This window comes from Lactuca sativa, chromosome 5 (assembly GCF_002870075.4).
Source record: "Lactuca sativa cultivar Salinas chromosome 5, Lsat_Salinas_v11, whole genome shotgun sequence".
NCBI lineage: Eukaryota > Viridiplantae > Streptophyta > Magnoliopsida > Asterales > Asteraceae > Lactuca > Lactuca sativa.
Genome location: NC_056627.2, coordinates 178,208,322 through 178,234,754, shown reverse-complemented (window position 1 = coordinate 178,234,754; position 26,433 = coordinate 178,208,322).

Sequence of the window (26,433 nt, the reverse complement as noted above, 5' to 3'; positions counted from 1 at the left end):
ATGAAAAGTATCGTGGATCTGCCCCAACTCTGCTGGCAACTCCAAACGATAGGCTACCCAGCCTACCCTTGCAATCACACGAAATGGCCCAATATACCAGGGTCCCAAGTTGCCCCTCTTCCTGAATCGAATCACTCCTTTCCAAGGAGAGACCTTCAGGAGAACGAAGTCGCCGACCTGAAACTCAAGCTCGGACCGGCGTCTGTCTGCATAACTCTTCTGTCGGCTCTGGGCGGTCAATAGCCTCTGTCTGACCTGTTGAATCTGTTCTGTCGTCTGAAGCACGATCTCTGTACTGCCCATCACTCTCTGCCCAACCTCTCCCCAACAGATGGGGGTCCGACACCTCCTACCATACAACAGCTCAAAAGGTGGCATACCAATGCTCGAATGATGGTTGTTGTTGTAGGAAAACTCTGCCAAGGGTAAATACGCATCCCAGCTACCCCCGAAATCTAACACACATGCTCGAAGCATGTCCTCAAGCGTCTGAATCGTCCGCTCGCTCTGGCCGTCTGTCTGGGCATGATATGCGGTACTAAAATGCAACCTAGTACCCAACTCCTCATGAAATTTCTTCCAGAATCTGGAAGTGAAACGCACATCACGGTCTGAAACAATCGAGATCGACACCCCATGCCGAGATACCACTTCCCTCACATATAGCTCCGCCAACTTCTCCGCTGAAGAACTCTCACTGATGGCAAGGAAGTGAGCGCTCTTCGTCAACCTGTCCACAATCACCCAAATTGCATCAACTCCTCTGGCAGTCCTCGGCAAATTGGTGATTAAATCCATAGTGATCTGTTCCCACTTCCATTTGGGAACCTCCAATGGCTGCAACTTGCCATGCGGTCTCTGGTGCTCGGCCTTAACCCTGCGGCAGGTCAAACACCTCTCAACAAACCAGGCTACGTCCCTCTTCATACAGGGCCACCAATACTCTCTCCTCAAATCCAAATACATCTTCGTGGCCTCCGGATGGATCGAAAATTTCGACCGATGAGCCTCCTCCATCAAAGTAGTACGCGTACTACCCACAAACGGTACCCAAATCCGACCCTGAAAAGTCATAAGCCCTCGACCATCCGTAACGAACTCTGAAATCAAACCAATGACCCGCTCCCTCTTCTGCATCTCCGGTCGCACAGCCTCGGCCTGTTCCCCACGAATGGCATCCAATACCGGAGCTAGCACGGTCAACCTCAAACATACATCTCGCAGTGGAGTGCTCTCCGCCCTGCGGCTCAACGCATCGGCTACTACATTAGCCTTGCCTGGGTGGTACAGGATCTCGCAATCATAATCCTTGACCACATCCAACCACCTCCTCTAACGCATATTTAGGTTGTGCTGATCCATCAAGTACTTCAAACTCTTATGGTCCGTGTATATCGTACATCGAACCCCATACAAGTAGTGACGCCAAATCTTGAGAGCGAACACTACTGCCCCCAACTCTAGATCATGTGTGGGATATCTCGTCTCATGAGGCTTCAGCTGCCTCGATGCATATGCTATCACATGACCCCTCTGCATCAACACCGCACCCAGCCCCAAAATCGATGCATCATAATATACCACATAATCCTCCATCCCTTCCGAGAGGGCTAATACCGGGGCTTCGCACAACCTTTGGCGAAGTGTCTCAAAGGAGGTCTGCTGCTCGGGACCCCATGAGAATGTGACACCCTTCCGGGTCAATCTGGTGAGTGGCACTGCGATCTTGGAGAAATCCTTGATAAATCTCCGATAATACCCTGCCAACCCAAGGAAGCTCCTGATCTCTGATGGTGACTTTGGCACCTCCCAACTCATCACCGCCTCAACCTTGGCCGGATCGACCAGAATCCCTTCTTGGTTAACGAGATGTCCTAGGAACTGGACCTCCCGCAACCAGAAATCACACTTGGAGAACTTTTCATAAAGCTTCTCTGATCTCAAAACCCCAAGGACCTCCCTCAAATGCTCCTCATGCTGCTCTCTAGATCTCGAATACACCAGAATATCATCGATAAATACAATCACCGACCGATCCAACATTAGCCTGCATACCCTGTTCATGAGATCCATGAACATAGCCGGGGCATTGGTGAGCCCAAAAGGCATCACCACAAACTCATAATGCCCATATCGCGTCCTGAATGTTGTCTTCTGGACGTCCTCATCCCGCACTCTCACCTGATGATATCCCGACCTCAAATCGATCTTGGAAAACCAAGATGCTCCCTGCAACTGATCGAATAAATCGTCGATCCTTGGTAATGGGTAACGGTTCTTGACCGTCAGCTTGTTCAACTCCCGGTAATCAATGCACATCCGGTGTGAACCATCCTTCTTCTTGACGAACATAATAGGTGCTCCCCACGGCGAGCTGCTCGGCCGAATGAATCCCTTCCCCAGCAACTCCTGAAGCTGCAAGGATAACTCTTGCATCTCTAGAGGTGCAAGACGATAAGGCACCTTAGCGATAGGCACGGCCCCCAGAACCAAATCAATACCAAACTCCACTTGCCTCACAGGAGGTACACCCGGCAGCTCCTCGGGAAAAACATCTGGAAACTCACGCACCACTGGAACCTCCTCAACTGAACTCGGTCTCTCGGAAGTCACCCGCGTATCCATCACATACGCCACAAAACCCTTACAGCCCTGCTGTAGACACTGTCTCGCCCTAGCGGCTGAACAAAAAGCTGATCCTGAACGGGTACCCTCACCGTACACTGAAAGAACTCCCCCACTAGGGTCTCGTATGGTCACTAGTTGACGCTCACAGTCGATAACCGCGCCGAAACGGCTAAACCAGTCCATGCCCACAATGACACATACATCACCCATCGCAATAGGAATCAAATCAATCAGAAACTCGACCCCGAAAATCTCTAACACACATCCCTGGAGAACCTCCGTGGCACAAATCACTCTCTCATCAGCTATAGAAACTCTCAGAGGCCGACTCAATGGCTCATGACTAACACTGATCTGCTGACTAAAGGCCAAAGATACAAAAGACCGACTCGCACCCGAGTCAAATAACACTAAAGCAGGTACAGAGTTCACAAGGAAAGTACCTACGCATATCGTAACATAAGCATAACATCTCAACATCAAAATAAATACATGAATTAAGCATACCTGCCACAACATCAGGCACAGCGCGGACCTCCTCCGCAGTCAGCTGAAAGGCTCTCCCACGAGCCCTCAGTGCCTCGGCCTTCACTGGTCGAGTCTCAGTAGCCCTGGCAGCAGGTGCAGATCGCTGAAGAAGCTGACGGCACTCGGCCTTACGATGGCCGGTCTGGTTGCAATGAAAGCAAACCATAAACCCCTTGGGGCAATCCCTAGCGATGTGCCCCTCCTTGCCACACTTGTAGCAAGCACCAGATCGACATGTCCCCTCGTGACCCTTGCCGCAGTTTCCGCAAGTGCGGCCCTTCGGACCTCCCATCCTCGAATCGGCAGAGTTAGTCCGCTTGGCTGCCAGCTGAGACTGAGCCGGCCGCCGATCCACCCGTTGAGACTCGGCCTCCTCCCTGGCCTGGGTCTCCAACTCGATCTCACGCTTCCTTGCATTCGCCTGAAGCTCAGCAAAGGTATGATATGTGGAGTTCGACACGAACTCCCGGATATCCCTCCTCAACACACCCAAATACCGGCTCATCCGAGCCTGCTCTGTGGACACTTGCTCGGGGCAGAACATCGCCCCCTCATGAAACTTCCGCGTGATCACCGTAACCGAATCAGTACCCTACTTGAGGGTCAAGAACTCCTGAACCAACTGTTCCCTCTCCACCGGGGGAACATACTCGTCTCTGAACATAGAGGTAAACCTCTCCCACGTCACAGCTGAAATCTCTGCCAAAGTGAAGTTCGCCGTCACGAACTTCCACCAATCCTTCGCTCCCAAACGGAGCTGGTTCAAGGCGAACCGTACCCTCAGATGCTCCGGACATGAACAAGTGTAGAAGCACCCCTCGATATCAGCGATCCACCTCATCGCAACGATCGGATCCTGCGTCCCGTCAAACTCAGGTGGCTTCGTGTTGCTGAACTCCCGAAACAGCAACGAGTCACCTCCCTGTGGCCTGGCAGCGGCCACAGCTGCGGTAGCTGCAGCTGCTGCAGCCTCAGTCAACGCGGCGTACCGCTCATCAAAAGTCTCTATCAAAGTGGTCTTAATAGACCCAAACATCTCCGGAATCTCGGCCCGGATCACCGCAACCACCTCCTCATGAATCATCTGACGAATCTCCTCGTCACTCACACTGCTCGTACTCGGTCTGTGGCGTGGTCCAACCATGATGCCTCTAAAATACAACATAAAACTATCAGAGACTCTATCGAGTATAATCGTACTCGATAACGCAACCCTACTCAGTATCCGATATCTAGGGATTCTTACTTGGGTTGCCCACTGACCCGGTGTCTTCGGTAGTACGGGCCCAATACTACCGACCACACCGCATCAGCATTCATCCCAAGTCTTCCTCCCCAAACCCCGGATCGTGAGTACTCTACTTCTTGTTATGCACTAACTACCCGCTCGCTATCAAAGCATCTCATAACAACAGACTTCCCTAGACTAAGGCATCACAAATCAGGTCACTCTAGTCCTATCATGAATACCTAGTCTTCTAGCATGAATAACAATTCATATCATATCATATCTCTTAACATAACAGTGTAAGGTATTTTGGGGATCTTTACCGTTCGGGCGCTGGTTGATCATACACACTGCTTCATTCTTGTTTACCACAAAATTATTTATAAAATTTTATGCCTTTATTTAAAAATATTTTCCTCAAATCCTCGGTTTGAGTTCAGTTACGCCCGAACGTGCACCCGAATCCCTCAAACCAAGGCTCTGATACCAATTTGTAACAACGGGAATTCTTAAACAAATTTTTTCATTTCAAAATAAAGTGTTTTCATCCAAAACAAGGCATAAACATTCAACGTCTCATATCATAATACAAATCATATGAATCCCAAGATCATAAATCATCTATCAGTGTGTACAGATCACGCCGGCGCCTTCCCACGGTCCTCGCTAGTACCTGAAACACATACACAACAACTGTAAGCATAATTGCTTAGTGAGTTCCCCAAAATACAACTTACGCACATACGCCTTTCCAGGCCGTGACCTTCCGGTCCATGTGTCTCAGCGGACTTCCGTCCCTGCTGGGTAAACCTTCCGGTCCTACCCAGCCAACCCTTCGGTCCACATTACAACGCCTTCCGGCCCATAATATAATCGCCTTCCGGCCCATAGCATAATGCCTTCCGGCCCACATTAAGCATATCATACATATCACATATAACAATTACATATCACATTTAGCACATATGTCTCATATCATATCCGACCTTCCGGTCACACAATCAAACCCTTCCGGGTACAGTATAGTGAAAAGACTCACCTCGTGAATATCGATAGCTATCAAATCCCGGAATCACTCGTGCTCGATCCTCCGCACTACAATCTCCCTATAACATCATACATCTCTTATTAACACTTTTATCTTCTAAGCTTGACTATCCCTAAGAAGTCAAACACAGGTCAACTCTGGTCAACGGTCAACGGTCAACTTTCACCGGACTCGGCGAGTGCACAAGGGCAACTCGGCGAGTCTAGACGTTTTCACCAACTCTCTAGGATTCCCTTCTTACACGTCGAGTACTTCCCCTGACTCGATGACTTCCACCTGGGAGAATCGCGGGGCCACCCCGACTCAATTCGCCCTGACTCACTGAGTCAACCCATGACTCGACTGGACCACTCACTGGCCGGTCCAAGGCAATCTTCAAGCTACTCGCCGAGTCTGCTCATCGGACTCGGCGAGTCCATGCCATGCAATCACTCAAACTCGCTTCTAAGGTCAGATCTGTTCCAACAATTCATAGATCTGGCCTTTCTAGATTGATTCACCACGTAAAGCCCCAAACTTGGTGCACATACAACCTCTATATGACCATATATGAAGGATTATCAACAAATATCACTACTCAAGGTCATAACCTCCATTGTTCTTCATAAAGCTTGATGAATGAGGCTCTCTGGACCTCTATGGATCCAGATCCAAAGCCTCATCACTAGCAACAGACTATTTGGCCATCCAATCAACCCAACAAAGGTCACAAGAAACCCTAAAACCCAACATACTTCACAAAACAGAAGATGAGCCAAAATCATACCTTTAGATCGAAGATCTAAGCTTCAAATCCACAGAATAGCAACCTCCTTTGCCTCCTCTTGGCTAGAACCTCCCTCTTCTTTGCTAAACAACACACAAAGGTCAAGAAATGCTTCCTTTCTCTCTCAAATCGCTAATGCACTCTAGGGTTTCTCTCTATGGACTGTTGGGTACAAATGATGGCCATAAGGCCCTTTAAATAGGTCCCAAACCCGAGAAATTAGGGTTTCATTAAACAGCGCGGACTCGCCGAGTCCATACCCTAGACTCGCCGAGTCCAGACGAATCCCGCGTCCAGATTCGCGACCCTACTCGGCGAGTCTGAGCTCCAACTCACCGAGTCCCCTCTCAAAACACCAAAAATCAAAACAATAAAGGTACCTGGAAATCCGGGCTGTTACACAGGTTATATTGAGCATGGTTATATTGTCGATTTAGGTATTTTCGAGCAAGGCTATGTTTTTGATTTCGCTCCTTTCCGCTCAACCTCACTTGAAATCTTCATACTTTAAGAATAGGTTAAGGTACAAAACACTACTCCTTTAATTCTTCTTTCTGATTTTGTGATTTTTCAATAACACGAGCCGATTTTTTGAGTGTTTCTTGAAGATCGGTTTTTTCTTTTTTATAATTAACAAAGTTTAAGTGGTAGTGTTTTGAAGGAACTAAAGGGTTTGCAGATCTGGTCCTTTAACCACAAAGAACGTGATCGTCTCTGCCTCCTTCAACCACCAAATTCTTTTCTTTCTCTGGTACGACATCTCTTTTCTGATTTACTAAATTTTACTCGCAAATACTCACATTGATTTCTTTCCGATGAACATGTGCCATTCTCTGATCTTGCCGCTGCCAGAGCTTTTCTATTTGTGCAAGATCTGTGATGAATCTTTTTTTATAAGATGATAACGATTTGATATAAAGTATGTTGGTGCTAATGTATTGAAGAAGGTAGTAGAAATTGCTCAAGAATTACAAGGTACTAATGGAAAATATTCTGCTTTGGTCCCTTCCTAACCAAATGATCGAGTTTCTTTCCTATTACTTTCAGATTCAGGTTAAAAGTGTCCATGTTGGTATATCACTACTGAATTTGTGGTTATATTTTAGTTTAAAATAACATATCATTCCTCTGTAATATTTTGGCAACCAAAAGATGTGATGCAACATTCATCTTTCTCTCCACCATCAACACTTGATAATAATGTTGGGCTTATACTGTGAAAGGTATATATTTTTTGTAATATTCATTTTTTATTAACGTTTACTTTTTGACCAGAAAAGATCCATTCACATGCATATCATATATTTTATAATTATTATTTCTTGAAATGACTTTATATGTCAATTAAATAATAACTTTAATGATATTGTGAATACATAAATTTTTGATGTAGATTTGGATGCCAACTAACCGACAAAGTGCATAAAGATTACCTCCAGGCTCCAGCAACCAACCCAGAAATCCAGGACAAACCACCATTCATATGAGGAATTTGAAACCAATTCTTAGGTTTATCTATGGTTGTGTAGGCCAACAACCTACCTGACATGAAAATGGCTCCATGATTAGACTAAAAAGCTAAAAAGATGTAAACATGAGAAGAAAATAGGTAAATTTCCCTTTAAAATCATCTCATTGGTTGACGAAAAAAACGTTCAAAATCGCAAACATCATGCTGATGATGCTTTTGGGTTTTTTATTAGGTATTAAATATTGAAATAATTTACTCCGCATTCTAATCTCTTGAGTTGCAGCTAAAAATAAATGGGACAAGGACAAGACAACCATTCTAGGGCTTTTGTGTTTTTGTAAACTGGATGAGGACATTTTTGGTTCGTTTGCAACATATAGACGTTTGATAGAAAGAATATTTTTTCAATGTTTTTTTTTTCACTTTGGGTATTCAAACCTATTTTTCTGTGTCTTTTTGTTGAGCATGGCTGAATGTGCCTAAAGAGAAAGTTGTGTGCCTTTTTTGTATGTGGTTCATTTGTAATGATGTATACATGTATCTTTTATATTTGTATATGTAGGTGTCTATCTACGTGTAATGATGTGTATATGTATTTTCTGTATGTGGTTCATCATTTTCTCTACGGTTTGGTTTTACGCAGATTGAGAACAAAATTAACTTTGGACAGAAAAGAGATTGTGGAAGTGCAGATTTTGAATCTTTTATGGTTATAAAGCTTTCTCCTATGTTCTCTATAGGCCTCACACTGCTTTATCTTCCCTCAATCTTGGTTTCTCTCCTTTAATTTCACTTTCCTATCTGTTTCTATATGCACAAATGATTTTAAAAAAAAATCAAAACTGATCTAAACTCATTTAAATCATGTGTATACTGTATCTTATCTTTTTTTTTTTTGGTGTATTTGGCTTTTGCAGAATATTTTCCCTTTATTCGAAATCATTTTTCTTAAGGCTAGAGGTGAATGAATATAATACACCTGAGGAAATCTAAGACATGGTGCTAAGATGTGTCAGCTAAAGAGCTTTTAGTATTGGTGATTTTTGAACTAATGTTGAAGTATTTTATGGATTTCAACATTAATTGATGTTCTTTAGAGTACATAGCGTGTTACAATGCAGATTGTGTCGATTAGGTGGCTGACAACAAGGTCAAAACAATGTTATACAATACATCTATTGATAACCAGACATACGAACTACCACATTATGGAACACCATAACGAACTCACAGATGTAAATATTTTACTTATTCAATGTAATGGTTGTGTTTACTTTGATTACTATGATGCAATTGTTGTGATACTATACATGACGTCCTCCACCTCCGAACGTTTCCGCCGTTCGGTTTAGGGGTGTGACATAATCTGGAAACCCTAATCAACCTTGAGTGATCTTGAGCTATTTCTTGCCATTTTTGTGATTTAAAGCTAGAAGATGGAAGGTTGGAGATCCAGATCTAAGGACTTATTTATGTCTTCATAGAGGTATAAAGCTTATACCTTGGTTGTTATTCACTTAGATCTCCTTCTTAGCTTTTATGTTGTCATTTTGGGCCATTTCCAAGGTCAATCCAAGATTTGAACCCTTGGAGATGAAAGGACTTCAGATTTGGGCACTCTTGAGCTTTGGAATCTCAAATTTGCCACCTTTATTCAGCCATGGCCCCATTCTATGACTTAGACCTTCATTTTGGATTGTATTGGGTGTTTTAGCTTGATAATACCATGCATGTATGTAAATTTAGCAAATTTACATGTAATGGTAGTCTAAGGAGTCCAGATTTATGAGTTAGAAGCATTAGAATGGATATGTCACATGGAGGAATCGACAAGTTGTTTTGGGACTCGGCGAGTCGGGTCATGAACCCTAATTCCATTTCTGGTTATGAGTGAAACCATTGAGTTTAGAAGATGACTCGGTGAGCTGCACAAGATTAGGATTCAGGAGCTGAAGAACTCGACGAGTCCAAGGAGGAACTCGACGAGTTAGAGTCAATATGTCCTGATGTTATGATAGGAAGAACTCGACGAGTATAGGAAGGGACTCGAGGAGTTGACTTAGTTGACCATTTGTCTGAGGTGTTCACGAACTAGCCGAGTTGGGAGATGACTCGACGAGTTGGGATTGACTGGGAGTTGACCTTGAATTTGACTTTGACCATGATATTGACTTTGACCATGCGTAAAATGGTCATTTTTCCCTTAGAAGGATTATGAGATTTTGACTAAGTATTCTTGTGATATTGATAGCCGGGGAGTCGTTGGAGCAACCTTCAGATATTCCTCGCCACGAGTTTTTGCAGACAACTTTGCGAGGTGAGTTTTCTATTGTAGGAACGGGTCTAAAGCACCAAAGCCAACACGTTTAAGTTAGTAGTAGTTCTGCATTTTGGCCGGATGCCAAGCGTAGCCCGATGTAGAGTTATATGTTTCTTTTCGGATCTCGATCCGATGTCGGGGCGGTCCCGAGGAATGCTTGTATGTTTGTATGCGTGATGTCTTTGAGATTATTGCATGTATTTGTTATGTGTTTGGAGTTCCAGACTTTGCTGTGATTTCGGGGTGGTTCCCGAGGAATGTTAGTATGCTTCCGGATTTCGGTCTGATGCTAGGGTAAGCCCAAGGAATGTCTTGTTAGTAGGATATGATAGTATGTTTCCGGATCTCAGTCCGGTGCCGGGTGGGACCCGATAAAGGTTTTCATGTTAGTATATGTGTTATGTTATATGTTAGTTGATATGTTATTATGAATGTCGAGATCTGCTCGATGGCGGGCGGGGCCCAATGCCGGAAAACATGATACCGAGCAAGAGTCGATGTAGCATGGGCGGGGCCCAAAATATGTTATATGGTATGTGTAACAACCCGAAGTTGTTCATCGCCGAAAACCCGTTCTACCCGAATAACTCGTCAAAAATCGAAATGTCCTGTTATCGTTTTTGGGTCTAGTTAACTAAAATTATATGTTTATTTTCATTCAATGAGGGTCCAAATCATTTAGGAACTCATGAATTTAGCCCAAAACATTTATTTCATAAGTTTTAGAAATATCCTCGTCGGGTGACGAAAACTCAATCGGGTGCGACCCAAAGCATCGTTTAAGGCCGGTATCGGGTAGAATTCCACCGTGTCCAAGTTTTAGGGACTATATAAACATGTTTAAGCACTCATTTGAAGCTTTTTCCTTCTCTCTCTACTCTCTCTCTAACCTCTCTCCTAAATCCAAAGATTAAGTGTCCAAAACTCAAATTTAAGGCCTCAAATCCTTAAGGTACCTTCCTAGCCTTAATCTATAGCATGTTTAGCTTCCAAATTAGACACTTAATCATGAAATTGGACAATATATGTGAGTTTACGGCCCAGGAGGCTGCCTAGGCCGTAAACACCATTTTGAAGGGTTTTTAGCCCTTAAACTCCTTCCTTAACTCAATTGGAATTTAGATATGGCTAAGGGACTTCAAGATATGGACTTAGAACACTTAAAACTATGATTTTGAGGACTTTGAAGGAGTTTACGGCCAATGCATAAGCTTGGGCCGTAAACTCATATTAATGGGGTTTTTCATGCCTTTAAACCCTTCCAAATCACCTTTATGGGTTAGATATGAATTAAAGGACCTTGGTATTAGCATTTGGACACTTGAAACATGATTTTTAGGGGACTTAGATGAGTTTACGGCCAAGGATAGTGCTTGGGCCGTAAACTCCCCAAAACTTGGCATAAATCCAATTCTAAGGTGTTAGAAAGCCATCCAACACCACCAAAAGCCTTGGAATAAATCAAAGGACCAACCAAAAATACTTTAAGGGCCTAAAACACATCTTTTATGGGATTTCTAAGAGTTTACGGCCAAGACCTATTCTTGGGCCGTAAACTCCAAAATTCTTGGTGTTAGAATGCAAACTAAACACCCCTAAGGCCCTTAGATGAATTTTAGAAGCCATTCTATGCAAGTTTTAGACCTTGAAACACATTGTAGCTTGACATATTAGAGTTTACGGCCATGAAGGGGGTTTCATGGGCCGTAAACTCCATAAATCCCTCATATGTCCCATATAAACTCATTTCTAGGCTTGTGGGAATTTTTAGAATCACATGTGATTGGTTTTAACAACATTTAACACCATTTTCATGAGGTTTAAGGAGTTTACGGCCAGGAGCCTATACTAGGCCGTAAACTCCCATAAATTAATCATTTTGGTGATTTTAATCCATTCTGTGCATTTAGAACAAAACCTAGAAACATTTCCCATGTCCATGTAAGCCATTTAGGCCATTTAAACACCCAAAACCACACCCACATGAGTTTACGGCCGTAAACTCATGTATGTGTGTGTGTTGTGGTTGTAAACTCATTTAAAAGTTTACTCATGGGGAGTAAACTCAAGTCCCAAGTCCCTAGTGTCATTTCACATCCTTAAACGCCACCCGGGTCCCTCCAAACACTCGTATCGGAGTGTTTTCGCGACTAGAAGCAATGGTCCCTATCCAACAATCAATCTAAGTCCTAATTAGATACAAATGTGTATCTTTACATTATAATTAGGAACCTCGTGTATTTACAAGCCCCGGATCAACTCTTAGCATCCAAACCGTCTCATATCTCGTCCGGTGAGTTCATACCCCTACGCCTTTTTCACTGTTTTTAACTGTTTTCAGGGGGGGAATACAAGCAAACCAAAACTGTTTTCAAATCATAACATTTATGTGTTTCAAATAATATCTTGCAAACTTATAAACTCTTATACTCCTTATGTATTATGTTGAGCATAAGGAATGATTTATCAATTACAACTAAATGGATTTTAGTTAAGAAAATAATCAAACTAATCAAATTATTATGGGAATAATTTGGGGTTCTATGTTTCTCATTATATCACTTACTGATATCTGTATTAAGTTATTAGATAAACTATGTCTGATTCAGTTTATCTTCGTATAATTCAAATGTTTTACCAGATAGTTTCGTTGTATGTATCTATTTTCATTGTATCATGTCTTAAAATCTTTGTATGTTTGTTATCATATGAGAATCCTGTGAATAGTTTAATACTAGCTTGTGAGATAGTCACTACCCTTTATGGATGATCAAGTAAATCCTCTCCGGAAGTGTAACCAGAGTCTCCTGGAGGGAGAGCGAGGAATTTGTGAATAGATCTATTCGGGACTGACAATCCCACACCTTAACTGCTAGCTACAGTTAGGCGGGCACGCCTGGGGTGACAAATTCTGTATATCGTTCGACGTCTGACTAACGTCAAGGAGGTCTCGTTGTCATATCAGTATGGTTACCCGACTCACAATACGTATTAATATAAACTTATTCACAGCTATGATTTCGTTTAGAATCTATATCTTGTTCGGGATGGTAATCCCATGGTTTTGTAATCTATATCTCGTTCGGGATGGTAATCCCATGGTTTTATGTCTATATCTCGTTTGGGATGATAATCCCATGATCTTGTGTCCATATTTCGTTCGGGATGGCAATCCCACGGTATTGAAACTAAATCTTATACGGGATGATAATCCCATGATTTTATCAATCTATCATATATCTAGTTTCGGGATAGTGATCCCATGGTTTATCGAGCTATCTTATATCTACTTTCGGGATAGTGATCCCATGGTTTTTATCGAATTACCTTATAACTGGTTCGGGATGTAGTCCCAAGGTTTTCAAAATACTTTCTATTTACAGTTCGTCTAAATTATAGTTTTGTGTATTAAACTATACTATGTGTTATTCAATCAATCTTGAAATTAGGAAAATATGGGATTTTCCTGGGGTTAACTTATAACTAGTAACAGAACTGTAACAAAAGATAACTTAACTACTTTACATAAGAAAATATGGGATATTCTTGGATATCAAATCTTTTCAGAAAACTAAAGGAAACCGATACATTTTCACAAAACAAAACCGCTTATGAACTCACCAGCTTTATGCTGATTTTCAAACTGCTTGTATTCTCAGGTCCAAGTTAGACAGGTACCCACCGATATCTTTTGATGAAGATGGAGTGCTCCGAAGACTCGTCTCTTTTGTTCATATGATATATGTATAACTTTGTACAATTTACTTTTGAACCAAATGTAAACTTTCACATTTATGTAATGTAATGGTTGTTTACTGTGATTACTATGTACATTGGAATTGATACACAACATGGAGTCAACCCCGGGAACGTTTCCGCCTTTGGTTTTCGGGGTGTGACACTATGTTTACGTATGTGGTAGTTTGGGGAGACTCATTAAGCTTCGTGCTTACAATTTTCAGTTTTGGTATCAGTTACTTCCACTAGCAAGGGGAAGGCCTCGGGATGATCACATGGCACACACCACAGTTTCAGCCTAAAACTGGGATGTTTAGACTCTGATATTTTCTCATATTATTTTGATATAGTATTTGACAGAATGTTCTGAGATACATTATTTATGGTTTTCTTTTTGAGGATGGATGACTTATGGTTTTATTATGAATGATTTAAAAACGAAAGTTTTGGACCGTATTTTTGGGATGTTTCAGCTATTTTGTAGTGTTAATATATTTCTTACATTGAACTTTTTTGTACATATTCATGATGTAACGTTATAAAATAAATGGTAGATCATAAAGGAAATCTTTTAAAAATGTTTTTTGAGGGGTAATATAGTAAATTTTCATAGTCAGTCAGATCTAAAATCAAATAAGTTTTACTCAAAAGTTAACTCAGTGGGTCTCTACCCCAGTCAGCCACTATCAAACGATCTCTCATAGATTATAATTGTTACTTACCAAACATATATGTAATAAAATAATTCAAAATATATTTATGATGCTATATTGATGCATTAACCTGTCATTGAAATCAATAATCAAAAATAGTTTTGAAATTTGCCTATATGTGGTAATTTTATATACGTTATTTTATCAAATAATTTTAAAATCATCAAAATGCAAGAAACATAAGGTTGCTCTCATAGTCATGTTGTAGGAATCATAGTCACAAAAACATGGAACATGCTGAAACCTGGAACAAAACTGCAACAGGGATCTATAATCTTTTGTTTTATGTATGAAGGGGGCAGCTTCATTTGGAACGTCAATCTCATACCCAGAACATTGTAGAACATTGTACCGGTTACTCCGATACGAAGTATTGTATATAAATTGAAAAATATACATTTTTATTTAGTAATGTATAAAAGTAAAAATCATATTAAGTAAAACATAATTATTTCAAATTTCATAACGTCAAGAAAACATGGTTCTTTAATAGAATAGTAAAAAACACGAACATAACATGAAATTATCAACAATTTGCCTTCCCATTCCCACCCACACTAGCATCATCTTCGTCTAAATTCTACCATTACATGATCTCGAATCTTGCACTTGGCCCTTCCAAATATGCATTTTTCAGATACGTGTCCCAGTTTTTGTGTGGGCCCGTTTTGTAACTTTTAGAAAAAGGTGATTCTAGGTGAATATTAGAATGGATAAACACAAGTTTGTTAGCCCTTTTACTATTTAAGCGGTTTCCCTTAACATTCTGTATGTGTAATTTCCTAATTTTCACAATAATTTTTTAGATAAAAGATATTTTCAATGTTCAACCATCCACAAAACTATTATTTCAAAATGTAAACCCAAAAAGAAAATCAGAGTATCATAACATTGCGGAATGTTAAACATAAAAATTATTGATTGATATGTACAATCAGGTGTTCGCCTTCGCGCGATCCTCAAAGGTACCTGAAGCATTTAACCCACAAATGTAACCCAAAGCTTAGTGACACATATATCACAAATAACTATATATAACTACAACATGTCCGCAACAATCTCGTGTCCAGATCAACCCACAACAACGGGTATGCATCAACCCCGAGTCCGTATCAACCCACAACAAAGCATGCAATATATAATCCTCAAGCAAGACCCTACTAGTCTAGAGAACAACCATGACATAACAATTATGCGATAAGTAATACAATAAGAAAACTCACCTCGTAGATAGACCGGATAACCAACACCACATGTAAACACCAGTAGATCGGTTTCACACACCACCTAGAAATTAAACCAAAGGTCAACCACAACTATGACCTAAACCCTAAAGTTTGACACAAGGTCAAAGTTATTAAAAAAGTCAACAGGCACGCCATGCTTTTTGTGGGTGCCTTCCGCCCAGAAAAGGACAAAATGGTCGGGATCTTATGCTGAAACAAGAACATTCAAGAAAACCTAAAAGCGCGTTGCACCATGGTAGTCGTGTCCAGGTCTTTCCCACAAAGTGAAAAGACTTCATTCATTAAATGTGAACCCCAAACTTCTATATCTAATCCTTGAAAATTTCTTAGTTAATAAAGTTTGAAACATTACTCATTAAGTCACTCTACTAAACTAGGATCGAAACATTTTTACTCTAAATGACCTAAATATCCCACATAACTTGCATAGCTTAGAGGACATGCACAAAACACTAACTATATAAGTACAAGAGGTCCATAAGACAATTCTATGTGCTCAAAGGGAGTTGTAGCCATCACAACTCCAAGCTCAACACCAAAAACGTACCATAAGTGCATTTAATGACAATAAGCAAGATCTAGAAAACTAAAAGGCACGATTGAAGCAATCCCAAAGAAGGATGCAAACAAATAAGAAATGAATAAAGTTCCATATGTCACAAGAATTGGTTGTTTGATGTATGTTATGGAATATACTATGCCATATGTGGCTCTTGGAGTGAGATTTATTAGTTGATTCATGTCAAATCAAGGAAATAAACATCGAGTAAGAGTCAAGTGGTTTCTATGCTAGTTGAAAGGCACTCTTTTGGTTGCTTTATATTTCAATAAAAAGAACACATATGTAGATTTTGGGAGATTGGATAGATTCAAAGAAAATAATGCAATTTATGTGTTCACTATTGTGAGTACATCCATCAGCCAGATGTCCAAATTAAAAAAGATTGTTGCTCTATCAATCATAAAAGTATAATATATGGCAATTAAAAAAGTTGCCACATAGCTTATATGATAGCTTATATGGTTGAAGAACTCCGAATCAGAGTTGGGCAACAAACAATATAACTATGTCCTACATTGTGATAACCAAAATGCAGTTAACATGGAGAGGAATATAGAGTGTCATAGCATTGTGATAACCAAAGAGCAGTTTACCGGTTCAGGGTTAGTCAGTTTTCTAGAAATGCCAAGGCCAATGAATGATTTTATAAAAAATGACTAAATGGTAAAACTCAACATTTCATTTTTTTTAAGTGTGAAAAAATGAAATAAATCTAATTGTAGATATTAATAATCGTCTGATTAATAAAAAAACATCAAATGGTGTCGTTCCATTAGAAATTTTAAATATCACTTTGGTTGCTATGGTTACCAAAATATGGTAACATTTATGTAATTTGTCCACTATTTTATTATTCAATCTCAAAATACATGCACCCATTATTTGTTTGAGTTTCTTACCGTTAAGCAACAGTCACTCTTGTACTTAATTCAAACTTAAATAAGACTATGAAGAATATGACCGTTTTGTAACGGTCTAAAAACTACATATTTATAGTAACAAATTCTTCGTCAATCTACATACTTTTGCCATTACACTCCTCCCCTCCCCTCTTGAATTCCTTATCTTCAAAGTATACTCTTTCACTTTCTAATTTGTTCTCTATATCATCATTTTCGTAATTCGTTCAAGTAGTCTCTCTTTGCTTAGATGTAGCTTTGTTGATGATTACTTTATTCAAGACAACTTGTTGACAACCATATGATTGTTTCATATACCCTCCGGACCTATAAATCCTGTTAACCTCTTCTTAGCTTATTTGATTTCCTTTCTCAGAAAGAAAAAAAATGTATTTGGCTACCTTATGTATAAGTCTTCCTAAATTTATTGCAACTGACATATCTTGGATCGACAAATCATGCATGGAGGAAGGGAATTGAATTTGCCAGGGCTCAGAAAGTCTCTAAAGAAATTGGTGAGTATAGTTATCTTGTATAGTGATCCCCATGATAACCTCAAGCTGCTCGAAACTTTTTGGTATTGTGTTAGATTGAAATGCCAAACCCGACCATAATCTGATTCTAGACATGGATTCCCATTACATGGCTCCTGATTCCTATTCTTTCTGTACAAAGTTAGGGACCTTGTTGCTGTAAATAACAATTTCATAAAAAGCAAGCTTACTTGAAATGTCTAAGCTTAAAATAGCAATCTTTCTTGCTCCTGATTCCGGACCCATACAAAAACTACCCCCTGAGTAGAAAGTTTCACATATGGGTCCTCCAAGAACACCAACAGCTTCACCCATGGACACCCCATGCATGTACAAATTGAATAATTTTTTTGAGTACTGATCGTTATACATATATTTTCTGTTTCAGGTAAAGTCATAACCATCAGAATTTGCTAACGCAACAGTAAATTGAAGTTTCTCAGTGATTTCTGTATGTTTTCCTAAACAAGAGAACACCTTACAGAAGTGAGGCTTTTCCATCAACCTTCTAAAGATAGAAGCAACTGCAGGTTCTAGATGAGTACTCTTCAAGTCTTTTTCAAAAATCTTGAAGTGAAGTATGAAGTACTCAATACTTCCCTTATAATATTTTATAATCTTCTAAAATACTCAACAAGTAATATGCTTTCTTCTGTTCCACTTTCAATGTACAATAAAAGGAGAACATTATATGAGTTTGAGATGGATGCTTTCCGATACATTGTCAATGTTTCATTGTCCTGTTCTATTCTTGCATGTGCTTTGATTTATATAATTTCATAGCACATTTTAAAGCTCCAAAACTTCCATATTTAGAATAGTTAAAAAGCCAACTAAATACTTCCCTTATAATATTTTATAATCTTCTAAAATACTCAGACATAAAAGATAAATGTAGTTTCCCATTAATTTTGAATCTCGAAAGATACGAAACCTAAATAAAAGCAGTCGAGAAATTGATACCGTAGAACCGCCGGATTTGAGGTTAATGTTCAGAATTCACCGAGACAGATGGAAGAGGAAGGATGCACAAATGACGATGTAATGATGTTTGATAATATGTTTTACAAGTGTAGAAATTATTTGGCTCTGACGATGGTTATTTGCTAATTAAATCTTCATTTAATAAATGCTCTTTTTTTATCGGTTTTTTATGACTTTTATTGGTAAGGCGATCATTAGAGATATTTGAAGAAAAAGAGGAAGCACACCAGGTATTTGACAAAATGCCTATTTGTAATTTGGGTATTTGTAACTAGAACTTTCCCCACCAACGGATACCTGGACAATTTAATTGAGATCATCGTCTCTCTGAAGCACCTCAAGAGCCATAGTCATGATGCTAATTAAATCTAAATCGAATGATTCTAGAGCCTGAACAACCAATAAACTTAGCATACCAAAAAAAAAACAAAATACCCTCTAAAACAAGTACTACTGCCGGTGCCCAACTTAGTCCCACTCACATCGCGTATCTATGTAAAGATAGCTTTGATACTTTTTTTTTGCAAATAGAGAAAAACGATGTAACTTAGGGCAATGTTTGCGAAAACTTTTTATGACTTTGAGATTATGAAGAATATCAATTATTGGAAGATGATACATTTTTTTAAAGCATCAAGATGAAATCAACCATCAAAGACGAAGTTAAAACTAAAAAAAAGTTACTTAAAGAACATATATATAATAAAATAATTTAAATTATATTTATGAGACAATACTAGACTTTGTATGGTTTTCTTTTAGTATATTAGGGAGTGTTTGATGTGGTTTCTAATTGGTTCCAAATGGGGAACGGGTAAAAAAACCAATTATACATGTTTAATATTGGTTTTTAACTATTGGTGTCGGTCCAAAGGGTTGAATCGGTCCATGATTCGGTTTTCTCTTCAAAACTGAAGGACCTACTCTTTCTTCCTTCTTCACTTGCCATCACCCCAGATAACAATTATGGATCAAACAAGCCCTTGAAGGTTTTTTCTTCTTATTGTTGGTCGAATGATTATTGTTACTTCTATGTTTATGTTTGGTTAAGTTATATAATTTTGATTATGTGCAAAGGGGAAACCAATTCTTATTGAGCTTAGAAACGAGGATGTTACTCCTGGCTTGAAGATGAATGAACTGTAGATATGTTTTCTAACCTTCAAAATCAATATGATTTATGCATATTTCTAACCTTCAAAATCGACATGATACGCTTCCATAGAATATGACTATTGCGTCCAACAGTCCATCGCCGACTCGACATCCTTCAATTTCATTCGGATTTACTCCAATTGTTCTCAATTTTGTAGTCACACAAACGGTGTCACCTTCTTGTTTTTCTTTTAAACCAGCTCACCGGATACAAAAACTACAAACTCGTCCGATTTGTTGGTCATTTGATTTTAAAAACACAAATCATTTGATTTTAAAAATATGGTATTTCACTTGTTCATCCGGTGTTCTTGCTCTTGTCGTTTTCTTTATAGATGTGACTTATTATTGTTTGGTTTCCATCGGTAAGTTAATACTTTTTATTTGGTGTTAGGTGTTTAGTAAAATGCCACAATAAGTTTTTTTAAGCCGAGTAATGATGTAAGTTTTGGATTGATTAATGCATACAATTTGCTATTTGTTAGGATAATGGAAGTTGCTTAGTTATATGATACATTGGTTAAGTGTGATGTTGAGAACCTTGACAATTTTATCCTTACATTGAAGTGATTCTTGTTGGTATTGTAACGCCTGTTTCTGGTATGTACTTAATTCATTGTGGAAGGGCTACTCGACGAGTTGATGGCCTAACTCGCTGAGTAGATGGAAGTATATTCGCGAGTTTTAAGTGAGTTACTCGACGAGTCACAGCACTGACTCGACGAGTAGGACAGGCCGGATAAAACCCTAATCTTTGAGTTTTCACCCTATTTAAGCATCATATTTGGCCTCCATCCGAACCTCCATTACTTCCAAACCCTAATCTGTGACAACCTGAAACTTTTTCCGTTAAAATTAGCCCGATTCCGTCAAATAAATTTTGAATTTTATTTTCTTCTGTCAAATTCTTATAGCTTGAAAAATCATTAATTTATATAACTAAATTCTATATAAGAGTCGAAACCAAAAATCATGCAAAAACCCGAGTTTTTCTTCAAAAATCAGTAAAATAAATTCGGTCTGAGTGGTGTTCACGGCTGCGAACCCAATCACAGCCATAAAATGATCATGGGTGGTTGACCCCCACCACCGACCATAATCCCAACCTATATATACGAGTTCCCACCCTCATTTACACTTTTCTGGCTGAAAACACACTCTATCTCTAAAAAATCATCACCCAAAAAACTAAAGTTTTCTCTTCATCTATCACTCCATCCACCTTAGAACTCATAAAACATTCGACTTTTCATCAAATCAAGTGTTGTTTTTCTTGAGTTCACGGCCGAAAACCCTTCAAATCTACAAATCTTCAAGCACTGAAATCAGTTCACGACCGTAAACCCTTCAAACTTTAAAAAACCGTAAACCCTTCAAAGGCAGTAAACCGTTCACGGTCGTAATCCCTTTCACGTCAGCAATCTGCCCTACATCGTAAATCTTGGCTGCAAACCCACTTTTCCACTTCGATCGACTCTCGGTAACATTCCTTAACCCAAAACAAGTCTTTTTCTAACACTTTAATTAATGAATTCGCTAATTTAAATACAAATATGTGTTTAATTATTGTTAGGATTCCGTTAACTTCGCGTACAACAACTCAAGGGTCCTCGTTCCACTCTCGTTGTCCGACATTCACGTAATCAACAGTGAGTTCATACCCTACGCCTTTATTATTCTAACGTTTTTAGGTGTGAATACAAGCCAATCACAAATAGTTTTTGTGAACTTTATATTCATAATTTAAAACAGGATTAAAACTTATGTAATTGACACAACCAAAAGATCACCACATTTTATGAAATGTTTAAATATCTTATCGCTTTTTGTAATATGCTAAGCATAAGGGAAGTTTTCAACTCACAACTATAATTGCATAGTTTTGAGAATAATACACGAACCGAGTACTTAACATACATGCAAACTACAATAGGTATAGTTTGATGTGGTCTAAAGTCGAAACTACAAAAACTACAAACTCATCTGATTTGTTGGTCATTTGATTTTATAAATACAAATCATTTGATTTTAAAGATCTGGTATTTCACTTTTTCATACAATGTTGTTGTTCTTGTTGTCTTCTTTACTCATCTGACTTATAATTTTTTGATTTCAATAGGTAAGTTCATACTTTTTATTTGATGTTAGCTCTTTAATAAAATGCTACAATAAGTTTTTTTTTCAGTCAAATAATGATTTAAATTTTAGGTTGATTAGTCCACACAATTTGCTATTTGTTAGGATAATCGAGCTTGATTAGTTACATAATAGATTGGTTAAGTGTGATGTTGAGAACCTTGACAATTTAGCTCTCACATTGAATTGATTCGTGTTGTTATTTTGAAGTGATAATATATGTCTTACATTGAAATTTATTATACATATTCGTGATGTAATGTTATAAAATAAATGGTATCATAAAAGAATTATTTTAAAAATGTTTTTTGAGGGGTAATATATTAAATTTTCATAGTCAGTCAGATATCAAATCAAAGAACAAGTTTCAGTCAACAGTTAACTCGATCAGAACTTATAACCCAGTCGGCTCTACCCAGTCAGCAACTATCAAAAAACCTCTAAGACATTATAATTGTCACTTACAGAACATATATGTAATAAAATAATTAAAAATATATTTATGATTCAATATTGATGCATTAACTTGTCAATGAAATCAGTAATCAAAAACACTTTTGAAATTTGCCTACATTGAGTAGCTTTATATATGTTCAGTTATCAATTAAGTTGAAAATCATCAAAAATGCAAGAAACATAAGGATGGTCTCGCAGTCATGTTGTATGAATCATGGTCACAAGGAACATGGAACATGTTGAAACGTGGAAAAAAACGGGAACGAGGATTTGTAATTTTTTGTTTTCAGTACGAAGGGGGTAGCTTCATTCGGAACGTGAATCTCATACACAGAACATTGTAGCAAGTTACTATGGTACAAAGTACCATATATAAATGGAAAAATATACTTTGTGACTTAGTAATGCATAAAACTAAAAATCATATTAAGTAAAACATAATTATTTCAAATTTCATAACTTCAAAAAAAAAAAAATAGGGTTTGTTAATAGAAAACTAAAAAACATGAACATAACATGATATTCATCAACCCTTTGCCTTCCCATTCCCACCCACACTAGCAACATCTTCGTCTAAATTCCACCATTGCATGTCCTCGAATCGTGCACTTGGCCTTTCCAAATATGCATTTTTCATATTCATATCCCATTTTTTGTGTGGGCCGATTTTATAACTTGTAGAAAAATGTGATTGTAGGTGAATATTAGAATGGATAAACACAAGTTTGTCAGCCCTTTTACTATTTTAGTGGTTTCCCTTAACATTGTGTATCCGTAGTGTCCTAATTTTTACAATAAAGTTTTAGATAAAAGCCATTTTCATAGTTCAACCATCCACAAAACTGTTCTTTCAAAACATAAACCCAAAAAGAAAATCAGATTATCATAACATTGCGGAATCTTAAGCATAAAAATTATTGATTGATGTGTAAAATCATGTGTTCGCCTTCCCATGATCCTCAGAATTACGTGAAACATTTAGTCAACAACTTTAAGCCAAAGCTTAGTGAGTTCCCCAAAATATCACATATATCACAGATAAGTATACATAACAACATGTCCACAACAATCTCGTGTCCAAATCAACCCACAACAATAGGTCTGTATCAACCTTGGGTCTGTATCAACCCACAACAAAGTATGCAATATATAATCAACGAGCAAGACCCTACTAGTCTAGCAAAAAACCATGAAATAATAATTATGCGATAAGTAATATAGTAAGTAAGCTCACCTTGTAGAAAAAACCGGATAACCAACACCATATGTAAATACTAGTGGATTGGTTTTACACACCACCCATAAATCAAACCAAAGTTCAACCTTAACTATGACCTAAAACCCTAAAGCTTGACACAAGGTCAATTGTAGTCAAAAAGTCAATAGGTCAACAAGCACGCCATGAAAATACATCGCTCACTTCAAGGTTCTGGTCAACAGGTCAACCTCAACGATGAACTAAAACCCTAAAGCTTCATTGGGTCCTTAGAAGAGGTAACCAATGGATTTATGTGGGTAGCTGATGAAAATACATCGCTTACTTCGATGTTCAAGGTTGTCGTGAGTCCCGCGCCTCACGAAAGCCTTGCAACCCCAAACCTTGATGTGGTCTAAAGTCGAAACATTCCCAGTCAACATCTCGTGAGGTGTTTTGGCAACCATTTTTGGTAGCGACTAGATTAAGGATCGGGTAGATTCCCACTGAGCTCCAACTCCCACCCATATATAAAGGGGAGTAAACCCCATTTGAGCCTTTTCCACCCTCTTTCTCTAGACTCGTTTTCGACTCAAATCCGCAACCAAACACTTCTAAATCGTAAGTCCACTTACCCTAGCTTGTTCTAAACATTATGACTCATGATTATAGCTTAAAATTCGACCATTTAAGCTGTTGAAAAGGAGTTCACGGCCTAAGATCCTCCTTAGGCCGTAAACACCTTATTTGAGACGAAAAGTAACCAAATTTGTCCCTAAAAGCTTGGAAATAAATTGAGGAATTAGCCTAGGAGTGTTTGGTCATTTAAAACAATCAATTTAGGGCGTAAAAGAGAGTTTACGGCACAAGAACATGCTTAGGCCGTAAACACCTCTAAACCTTGTCAAAATGCCCCAAAAACACTCCCAAACCACCCTTAGGCTTAATACATAAATTAGGGGCTTGCTAATTCAGGTTTGGTACATTTAAGCACAAAGAATTGAGGGATTAAAAGGAGTTTACGGACCATGCATTTACCAAGGCCATAAACACCCCCCAAACATGCCCAAATGATAGTTTTAATTCCCCTAAATGGCCTCACACTTCATTATAAATTACTAGGAGGGTAATAAGGGCTTGAAACTTCAATAAACCCATGATATAGGAGTTCATGGCCGTGAACTCCCTTAGGGATGGTTCATGGGCCGTAAACTCCATAATGGAGCCCTTAAAGATCTTAAACTCATTCATACCTTTTAGATTTGGAGCTAGAAAAATCCCACTAACAAGATAGAGCCTTAAAACACAATAGAACCCCTCACCATGAGTTTACGGCCGTAAAATTATGAGGAGTTGTCCTTGGGCCGTAAACTAAGTATTGAGAGTTTACTCTCGGAGAGTAAACTCCATTCCTAAGCCATACACACCTTTAGATGCTACCCGGGACACCCCAAACACTTAACCAAAGTGTTTTCCGCTCCTTAGAGTGCGTATACTTGTTTAATTAGTATTTAATATACTCATTGTATGTGAACATATGTTATCATATGTTAAATAGGTCTCTAAGTGTGTCCAAGTCCTTACTTGACACCGAGCACCCAACCAGCGCCTTCGTCGGATCCACTTACACCAGGTGAGTTCATACCCCTGAATGAACCTTTTAATGTTTTTACATGTTTTATAGCGGGGAATACAAGTTAAACATGCCAGTTATCATATCAATCACATGTAATTGATAACCCGCATGCACAAGATTTTACCACACTGTAGACTGTTTTACCGTGTTAGATACTATGATGGTTTCAAAAAGGATTGCATTTGTTTCAAAACTCTTACTTATACTGTTTTATCTAAATTCATTTTAAACTGGTTTATAAAGGTTCCAAGGATTTATAAAGTTTTTCAAACTTATTTTACCAAAGAATACCAAATGTGATTTTCCCTGAGTATAAAGGTTTTTCCGAGGTTTTCATCGAAGTTCCCTTTCACGACGTATACTTTTACTTGTTAGTTACTGCTGCTCCGGTTTTACTTACTTAAAACTCCTACTTGATAACGCATTTCCTTCGTGATACGCTTATTCTGTTTATTTTCTCTATATCGCTTATACTTGTTGCCACTTATACTTGATAGACGCTTTGACTTCACCAATTGTTGTTTCCACTTCGTGATACACTTATACTTGGTACACTTATACTTCACGATTCGGTTATGCCACACTTTATGATTTCACACCACGATGATACGTTTCCACTTGATACAACTCAGTCGTAGTTAGATGTATGTTTGTGCTTGTATAGGTACGTATAAATAATGATTGAAAGACTTACGAAGGCTCGTCCGCCCTATTTCCTTTTCTTCGTTGAGATGTGGTCTGGTGGGATCGGATTCCCGTCCGAAGGTCGTTTGATTGATTAGTTATATATTATGTATATGTGTATGGACGTAGGGGAATGCTCTAGTCAGTTCAGTTAAGAGTCTCTACCTCTAGTTCAACACTTACATTAGAAACACACTACCCACTATTTGGAAGTCTCTACCCACTATTTGGGATGCATCTTCAGGACACGGCCTTCTCCGTCGCCTAGTTGCTAACCAGGGTCTCCTGTAGGGAGAGCGGACATTGTGTGTATAGATCTCTACGGGATTGACACCCCCGCACCCTGACTGCTAGCTACAGTCCACGACCTACCATGCCAAGGGGTGACAAATGTCATATTTTATAGACGCTTTTAGGGAGTCTGGAACTCTAGTCAGTATGGTTACGAGTATCCCAGGATACCTTATAATTCATGGCCTTAAGGTAACGGTATTTCACCGGCAATT